Raw genomic sequence first — 9,628 nt, 5'->3', positions numbered from 1 at the left:
TGGCTGAACCAGGACCAGAATGTATCTGTTACAGATGTTGTGAATTCGTCTGTAGTGGGGTAGAAACAGTATTCATGAACACATGAAGCTGCCTTATACTGAATCAGACCCTTGGTCCATCAACGTCAGTATTGTCTACTCAGACTGGCAGTGGCTCTCCAGAGTCTCAGGCTGAGGTCTTTCACATCACCTACTTGCCTAGTCCCTTTAACTGGAGATGCCTGGGATTGAACCTGGGACCTTCTGCATTCCAAGCAGATGCTCTACCACTGAGCCACAGCCCCTCCCCATGGAGGGCTCATGGATGATTTTACCTCAAAGTGGGAGCTAGCCCTAGCCACCTCTTAAATTCTTTATCGCCCTATGCATTTCATGATTTTGGGACATACTCATATTTATTTCCCACATATACATGCAGCCCTTTCACTAAGATATTCAGGATGGGATATTCACCACCATCACAGAAAGTCTCTAAAGAAAGTTAGGGTGAGGCTGAGAAATAATGACTTTCCTAGGGGATACATGGCTGAGCAGAGATTTGAAGTTTGGCCTCGCTGGTCCAACTGCAACAATATCACAATATTTTTATTAAAGACTTTTGCAGAAAGTTTCACATTCATTGTGGGCTAGAGTAGTGACAGGCAAATCATATTAGGATCTAAATTTTCATTAGGGTATAAACTAATTAAATTAGACCATTCTAGGGCGCACTATCTGTCTAAGATTACATTTTTAAAATTACAATCAGCCTGTACATCTATCCGTTTTCAAACGATGCAAACTGCCATGCTCAAAGGATGTTGTACCCATCAACCAGTTGCCCAGTGTCTATGTATTTGTGGAGGTTCAGATCCTGTTGATCTGTGCCATTATTTGCTGTTCTGTCTACTGTACCTTGTACGAAGGCAAACAAATTTATATACAGTTCTGGCCAATTGAGGCCAACACACTGTGATGGAGAAAGTTTTATTTCTCCTTGCAGATGTGGAGCCTGTGGTCTTTCATAAGGTTGCTCTCGTTGCTTTATCAGCAAAGACAATCCGGGTCAGGTTGGCCCTATGCAATAAAACCGAATAGAACTGAACTGCACATACCATTCACATGAGGTTAAGGTGAAGCAGGATTTCTCATTTTTAAAGTGAATTCTATCAAGGCAGTCCTTCAAAATAATGTTATAACATGAGATTATACTCACAATGGGCATGAAAACTCTTAAATTGGGTTTAAAATTTTTTTTACTGCCCTGATTCCAAGCCATGAGCAGTTTTTTTTTTTACATTTTTAGTCAGATTCCAAACAACTTTGAATGTTAATTTTTTTAATGTAATATGTTTAGTATTCTGACAAGATCCTGTGGGGTAGAGAAACAGACCCCTTGAGATTTAAATTGTTACTAAAATGTATCTCTTAACAATGTTTGACTGCAAATCAGTTTTATAGACTTTTTAAAATTTATTGTTAATTTTTGGCTCTAGGCAATAAAATTGAACTTAAATCTCAAGACAACTGGCTAAAATCTATATATGCATTCTGGTTCATGCCACCCCTCCCCCATTACTGTGTACCATTAGAGATGGCTCAAGCAAGAAGGTTGAAGCTACAAAAGGTTTCTGGTTATTATAGAGTAAGGATGGCCAGCCTAGTTTTAAACCACTGGCCTGAGGATTATGGCTGGTTCCAGGTTTTGGTGGGCTGTCATCTCAAAATGTCTGGGACCCCCTCCCCTCCTATGCTTGCCACTGCTCCCCCTAAAGGTCGCCCTGATTAGTGGCTTCATTTACTTGCACCATGACCATCTCTTGAAATCAGATATTTGATGACTACATTAAAGGAATGTTCACAGGATGTCATTTGCCACCAACAGAAATGTTTTCTGTGCCTTATTTTTTCTTGCGGTTAAGTCATTTTCCTCAGTTTTGAAGCTAATTTGCATAGACATCATGCAAAGCAACCCAGATATGAATGGAGCCCCCAGGCTCTGAGGCACCAGCCTGCCAATTGGCTCTTTCCTCCAGTCCTCGGCAATGCTGACCTTCTGAACCTGAAAACCGATTGACAGCTTGGCTTTCACAAACGCCTAGAGGATGGGGCAACCCCTTTGTAGGCCCATAAAATTGCCCCCCTGTCCCAAACTTCACCAGGTTTGGTGTCCTTCTAAGGAGAATCCCTTGCAGCTATGCTGCAAATGTGGTGACTCTACCTCGAAAAACGCCCTCTCTCAGAGCCTTAAAAATAAATTCCATAGACTGTAATGGATTCGAATTTTTTTTTGGGAAACCCAGAAATAAAGCCGAATACCCATTTACTGGTATGGGTATTCGACTTATTTCAGGTGTACTGAAAAATTCAGGCCCAATAAACCGAAATTTACCGAATTTACCGAATTTTTCTTTTGCACAGCCCTCACTCAGACTGGGAAGACCCAACAGCATTACCACAGATGTCAGTTGCCATAGCTTGCTCCAGGGCTGCTTAACAACCCAGTCCACCCCTGCATAGGACACATGATACAGGAGTTCAGTGACTGGACCTCAAGATGTATTATTTGGTCCTTTTAAAAAAGCAGCTGCGGGGAGTGGGGCTATATTGTCGGGGAAGAAGGGTTTAATTCTCTGAAAGAAAATGTTCCTCTGGTTTGCACTGAGCCCCAGTGAGGAAGGGCATAGCTTATTGTGCTTGACTTCTCCCCTTACCAAGACTTAAAGCAGTGCGGGGGGGGGGGGGGTTCAATCAGGGAAATGGCAGAGGTGGAAGAGTCAACCACCTTGGCCCCATTCCATGTTGCTCCCCTTGTGGCATTTTAAACAGCTGAAAAATACAACTGGTGTCCCAGTTATAGGACTCCTGTATCTCATTAGTTTGGCCCTTCCTCATATGCTTAGTTAACTGTCAAAAACACATTTTAAGTGTTGTCACTTCTGTGGAGCCAATAAAGCTGTCACAGTATTTCTCAGCTTCAGCATAATTGCTGTACATCTTTTAGATTTCATATTTTGCAATTTAGACTTTCTGCCAAAAGCATTTGAAAGCAAAAGGCCACTTTTTTTTTACTGCAGAGAAACTGTACGACCTGTCTTTTGACCTGAATATTGGAACTCCTCCTCAAGAGGACATTTTCCTCTATTTAACGGTTTGTGCATTTGGGGGAAAAAAAGTCAGAAATAATGGAAATGGCATTGCTGGGAAATGAATACCCCTGGCATTCTTTAAGGCCAATATGAGAGTAGCTAATACTATTCTTCCCCTCCCCCTCGAATTAGTGACTCTTACTGCATTTCACACATTCATCGGTGTGGTATGATATTTTGTTGAAGTAAACCAACTGCACCAAATGCTGAGTCTCTTTAGCTCCCACATAGTAATGAACAAAGATACTGTGTAAGCATCTGTTATTATAATCTTGGAGATGTGTCATGTAACAGTCTGTCTCTAAAATATATACAGTTTCGTTTCTTGTTTTTAATGAGCATTCTAAATAATATGCTTAGAACTGTAGCTTCCAGCTTAGTCCACTGAAGTCAACGGGCTTAGAAGGTGGTAACTCTGCCTAGGATGGTGCTGTAAGGTTGCCCATTTCCCCCCCCCCCCAACAACATGGTTTTCTGTCATCACTTCATGACCACTACAGAGCCAGGTCTTGTCTATGGCTGAGATGGATTTTTGTTTTGTTTTCAGGCTCTGCATCAGAGGTTGACCTTTCAGCGTGGCTGAACTTTTCATGGGAAGAAATCAAAATTTTCAAGGCTGTTTCATGCACAGAGCCAATTTTTTGGCCTTGAAGCAGTGAAGTCATCAAGGAAGCCCTAAAGGAACACATAAAAAGTTCCTTGGCAGAAAGAGTCATGGGCCTTTCATGTATGGCTGTTTCCCTCACGGTCACTCCTCAGATGACTTCAGGTCAGAACGCTTCCCTGAATTTTTCCCGCATTTTCGGGGACCTGATTTATTTCAAATTTGAAAATGCAAGCAGAACGTGGGGAAATGCAGGGGGAGAGCAAGGTGACCTCTGACGGTTGGAAACTGCACGCATAATCAAAACAGAGATTTGAAGTTGTCGGAGGGGTGACCGTGAGGGAAACAGCCATGCATAAAAGGCCTGCCAACCATCAGAGGTTGCCTCGCTCTCCCCCTGCATTTCCCTGCATTTTGCTTGCGTTTTCAAATTTGAGATAAAACAGGTCCCTGAGAATGCGGGCAAAATGCGGGGAAATGCAAGGGGAGAGTGAGGTGACCTCCGACGGTCAGAAATGGCATGCATAATCAAAACAAAGACCCAAAGCCATTGGAGGGGTGACCGCTAAGGAAGCAGCCATGCATAAAAGGCTGGGCAGTCACAATGTTGCTGGTTATGGCTGGGGACTGCACAGCTCTGCCAGTGGAACAAATCCCTGGATTTGTTTCTTTGGAGAACTCTTGGCAGTCCATGCCCCCAGATGCAAAATGAATAAGAAAGGAAATGCTGAGAAACTGACATATGGTAGAAATGGTGGTCTCCCTCCATAGAAATGAAATATGCAAAGTACAAATTATTATGGCTTGTCCTAATTTTAGTCACTAAATTAATCAGGAAACCATTCTCCATTTGTATACACACCCAGTATGTCTTTCACTTGCTAGCCAACTGCTTGTTGAAATCATCTCAATAGCTGTATTCTATAATTTAGGCACTCAAGCATATTGTGATTCTTTGTTTAAGTAGCTGAGAGTGCCTCAGTGCAAAGAAAGGATTGTATTAGTTTCTCCCTATACTGGAGTATATTGGGGTATTTTGAAATCATCTACACTAGACTTGCGCATTTTTTTGGTTATGAATAGTTATGAACATGGGTTTTTCATAATTATCATAATAAATATGAAAACTAAAAAAATCTCCATCTAAATACAATTTTTTTTGGCAGCAAAAATTGTTCATACATATGGTGTAGTGGTTAAGAGTGGTGGTTTGGAGCAGTGGAGTGATCTGGAGAACCGGGTTTAATTCCCCACTCCTCCACATGAGCAGCGGAGGCTAATCTGGTGAACTGGATTTGTTTCCCCACTCCTACACATGAAGCCAGCTGGGTGATCTTGGGCAAGTCACACTCTCTCAGCCTCACCCACCTCACAGGGTGTCTGCTGTGGGGAGGAGAAGGGAAGGTGATTGTAAGCCGGTTTGAGTCTCCCTTAAGTGGTAGAGAAAATCAGCATAAAAAAACCAACTCTTCTTTTTCTTCTTCCTCTTCCTCTTCCTCTTCCTCTTCCTCTTCCCCTTCTTCTTCTTCTTCTTCTGTCTTCAGCCATTGTTACCCTTACCTCTCAGTGTCATTCTTTTGCCATAAGGAAAAGTGTGTGAGAGACAGAGAGAACAATTATAGCAATATAATAAAAATACAGTTGCAAGATCACTGAGTTAGTACTCTGCAAACACAACAGGAAAATAACCACAGCTGAGATCTACAGATAAAAAAGGATTTCCGGTTCCTTTCAGTTTTAAATTCTCTGAAATGATTTTTTCAGCGCAGCAAATGCACTCAGGCATGCACATAAAGCTTGGTTATAAAAACAAAACAGAACAAAAAATGTAACTGTGTAATTAAATTTAGGCACTTCCAGCAACAAGTATGAAAGGAAAATACATGCAAATGCAATCAGGAGAGGGGGGGAGTATCTGCTTCCTGTTTTGTTTTGTCTTTCTATCTTGTCCACCCCAGTAATGTGGCTAATGTATTAAATGTTACTAGTAATGATGCAATTTTAGCAGCAATTTAGTTTGCCATTTCCAAAGCATTTCAATGCCTGAAACTCATAGCGCAGACGTAGTCCTATTTATAAACCATACCCTGTCTGGTTGTGAAAGCCCACATTGCAGTTTTACATCATCCTGTCAGCCCTTCACAACGATTCGTTGGCACAATCTAATATGAAATCATTGGGCTTGAGAAAACCGATGTTATCTAAACTGTGTTCTTAACACCAGGCTATAAAAGTTATGCCTTAATAAGTGAGGATGGTAGTTGCAAGACAAATTCAATATTGTCCCTTTAGCCTGCAGATATAAGTGTAAATTTGTACAGCTCAGAGCATGTATGGCGGAGAGCAACCCTTACGGACTTATAAGTTAATCGGCAGATCTGTCATGTTTGTTCTGTGGCATAGCAAATTGTCTCTGAGGCACGAAAGCAGGAGTCTTAAATCATTAGGGCATCCTTTTCTAAACATAAGGCACAGCTCTCTCGACAGTAGTAAATAAAGCCTTGTCATTGATAGGTGACCCAAGCCTAGTTCCAGCCAGCATAAAAGCAGACTGACAATAATAATCATTGGTTCCACAGCACCACACCCTCTCTATGTTCCAACTGTCTCTAATTACTAGGCATAGTTCCCATTTTTTTTTGCCCTGGTAAGTCACCATCCCAGTGATCCCCAAGAAAGAGCCCCTGGGTGCCATGGGCACACCAATGTGTTCCTTGGTGGTCTCTTGCTCTCTCACCAATGCAAAGAGTCCATGCCTCTACCTCACTGAAACAGAAAGTGCTTCAGATAGGGTTGCCAGGTCCCTCTTTGTCACCGTCAGGAGGTTTTGGGGGCAGAGCCTGAGGAGGGCGTGGATTTTTTTTAATAATTTTTTTATTTATTTATAACATGAAACAAAACAGAAAAAAGAAAAATACAAATGGATACTTACAAAATTTTGAAACTTCATTATATAGTAAATTAAAAATTATTCAAAGTACCCTTAAAACCCACCACCCACCATAACAAGTGTCCCTCCACCATAGTGACAGACTTCTGGAGAAGTGTCTCAACAGTTTAAAATTAAACAGTATAGCAATATTTTCAGTTTTCTAAATTATATCTATAACTTGTTCACTGTATTAGTAAAATTCATTTTCACCAGTTTGTCCCAGGATGTGAAGGCCTTTGACCATGTATTTTTAAATTCTTCTAAATCCTTCCCATGTAAGGAATCTGTTCGTTTGGCCATCCACATATATATCCATAATTTCTCTCTCCAGTCTTTAATTAGAGGTTTATTTACTTGCTTCCAGAATTTAGCTATTGTTATCCTTGCTGCTGCAAACTATATGGGCATATGACTCTATCACATGTATTCATTTTGTCTTCAGGAATTCCCAATAAGCAAAAAGCATGATCCATTTTTACTTTGATGTTAATCAAATTATTAGTCTCATTTAATACCTTTCTGCAAATTTGTTTAATTTTTTTACAAGCCCACCAGGCATGCATATGTTGCACATTTCCAACATAAATCCGTAGATCCTCTATTCATTTTACTTATCATCACCGGAGTGATATACCATCTATAAAACATCTTGTATAAATTCTCTCTTATTTCATTAGTGATTGTAAATTTAAATTCTTTTTTCCAGAGATTCTCCCAAATTTCCAGATTAATATTATATCCTAAATCCCTCATCCATTTTACCATCACTGGTTTAATCCTTTCTTGCTCTAAATTTACTTCTATTAATAATTTATATATCCTTGCTATCATACCTTTATTTCCTTTATTTAATATTAATTCTAATTCAGATTTATTTCTGTTAAATCCCACCAATTTATCTTTATTAAATATGTCCTTTAATTTATAATACATAAACCAGTCTTTAATATTAAGTTCTTCTCTTAATTTAAGATTCCACTCCCCATCACTACATTCTGTAATCTCTCTATAATTACCTACTTCCAAATTAAGCTGCTTACTTCTCTTCATAAATGCTTCTACTGGGTTAATCCAGCCTGGAGTTTTAGTTTCCAAGGACCTCGTATATCTTTTCCAAATTTGAAGTAAACTAGATCTAATAATATGATAATTAAATTCTTTGTTTACCTTATCCTTTTCATACCATAAATATGCATGTCAACCAAATCATAAATTAAATCCTTCCATTTCAAGCAATCTAGGATTCTCTAATAGTATCCAGTTTTTTAGCCAGATAAAACAGGATGCTTCATAATACATTCTCAGGTCTGGTAGACCCAGCCCCCCTGTCTCTTTTAAATCGATTAAATTATTATATGCAGTCCTGTGATTTCTTTTCCCCATAAAAAAAATTCAAAATTTCTTTCTTCCAAATTTTAATTTTTTTTACTCCTTTTAAAATTGGTAAGTTTTGAAATAAAAAGAGCATCTTAGGTAATACCATCATTTTGACCACTGAAATTCTTCCCCATAGTGATAGCGGTAATTTCCCCCAATTTTTAAAATGCATAACAATTTGTTGCCACATTTTAATATAATTATTTTGGAATAAATTAAGATTATTTGAGGTTAACCATACCAAATATTTTATTTTAGATTAGATAATATAATCTGTCTTATTTATTAATTCTTGCTGCTGTGAGAGAGTCATATTTTTAACGAATATTTTGGTTTTACTTCTATTTATTTTAAATCCTGCAAGTTTTCCATAAACTTCCACAGTACTAATCCAGTTTTCAATTTGACAGGATCTGTCAGTAAAATAATTTTGCATATCTATCTTTAATTTATGTACAATCTTTTTATTTTTAATAAATATTCATTTATTGACCAAGGTCTATTTCTCCTATCTCCCATCTTAACTCTTAATGTAACAGCATTATGATCTTATAATACCCTAGGTAGTATCTCCGCATTATCTGATATATTCATTAATCCTTTAGAAAGCCATAGCATATCAATTCTCTTAATGTAACAGCATTCTCTTAATGTAACAGCATTATGATCTTATAATACCCTAGGTAGTATCTCCGCATTATCTGATATATTCATTAATCCTTTAGAAAGCCATAGCATATCAATTCTCGAATGAGTAAGGTGCCTAGATGAAAAATATATATATCCCTTTTTATTTCCATTAAAAAGTCTCCAAATATCAAACATTTCCCATTGATCTATGATATCATTAAAGATACCCGGTAGCTTGCCCTCACATTTCCCCTTTTTCTTCTTCGCTGATATATCTAGTTTTGGTTCTAATACCCCATTAAAGTGAAGGGGAAGGACTTCAATGCCATAGAGTCCACTCGCCAAAGTGGCCATTTTCTCCAGATGAGCTGATCTCTGTTGGAGATCAGTTGTAATAGCAGGACATCTCCAGCTAGTATCTGGAGGTTGGCAACCATAGCTTCAGAAGAACATGGGAGGCATCAGTGATAGTCACACAGTGTGAACACAAGTGACCATGTGTGAAGTGGAAACTTACCACTCTTTCCCTAAATGGAAATGCATGCTAAGTTCGCACAACCCATAAATTCATTTGGAAAACTGTCATTTATCCACGTATGCATAAGCCGACACTTGTCATGCCACATCCCATTCACACATCAGTAAAATGGAGACAACAGTCACCCACTTTACAGGGCTCTTTTAAGAAAGAACAAGACCTGGATTTTGTTCCGGAAGCTGGAAAGACTGGAAAATACAAGCTCCACTTCTTAAAAGCAGTAATTCTTAGCAAGTCTTCAGCTCATTAACACTTTTTTGAACTGCACTTGAAAGCCTCTAGCTCAGTACAAACTTGTGATAAGTAACTCAAATAAATTCAGTTCCATCAGTCATTCCAGTCTTTTTTTCTTCCGCTAGAGAGATCATGACTTGACCTTTTGAGGCTAATGAACTTGACCCATACAGTGAAGATCAGTG

At 38.9% G+C, this 9,628-nt stretch overlaps 1 non-coding gene across 1 annotated transcript; it reads right to left on the bottom strand.

Moving 5' to 3' along the window:
* Positions 1 to 212: 212 nt before the first annotated feature.
* TRNAS-GGA (transfer RNA serine (anticodon GGA)) lies at positions 213 to 284 on the bottom strand. Its single transcript has one exon. It is a non-coding gene; the product is annotated as a tRNA-Ser (tRNA).
* Between the last annotated feature and the right edge of the window lie 9,344 nt (positions 285 to 9,628).

This window comes from Euleptes europaea, chromosome 16 (genome assembly GCF_029931775.1).
Source record: "Euleptes europaea isolate rEulEur1 chromosome 16, rEulEur1.hap1, whole genome shotgun sequence".
NCBI classification, from domain to species: Eukaryota; Metazoa; Chordata; class Lepidosauria; order Squamata; family Sphaerodactylidae; genus Euleptes; species Euleptes europaea.
The sequence above is the reverse complement of the archived record's forward strand: the minus strand, read 5'-3'. Positions and strand labels throughout refer to the sequence as shown.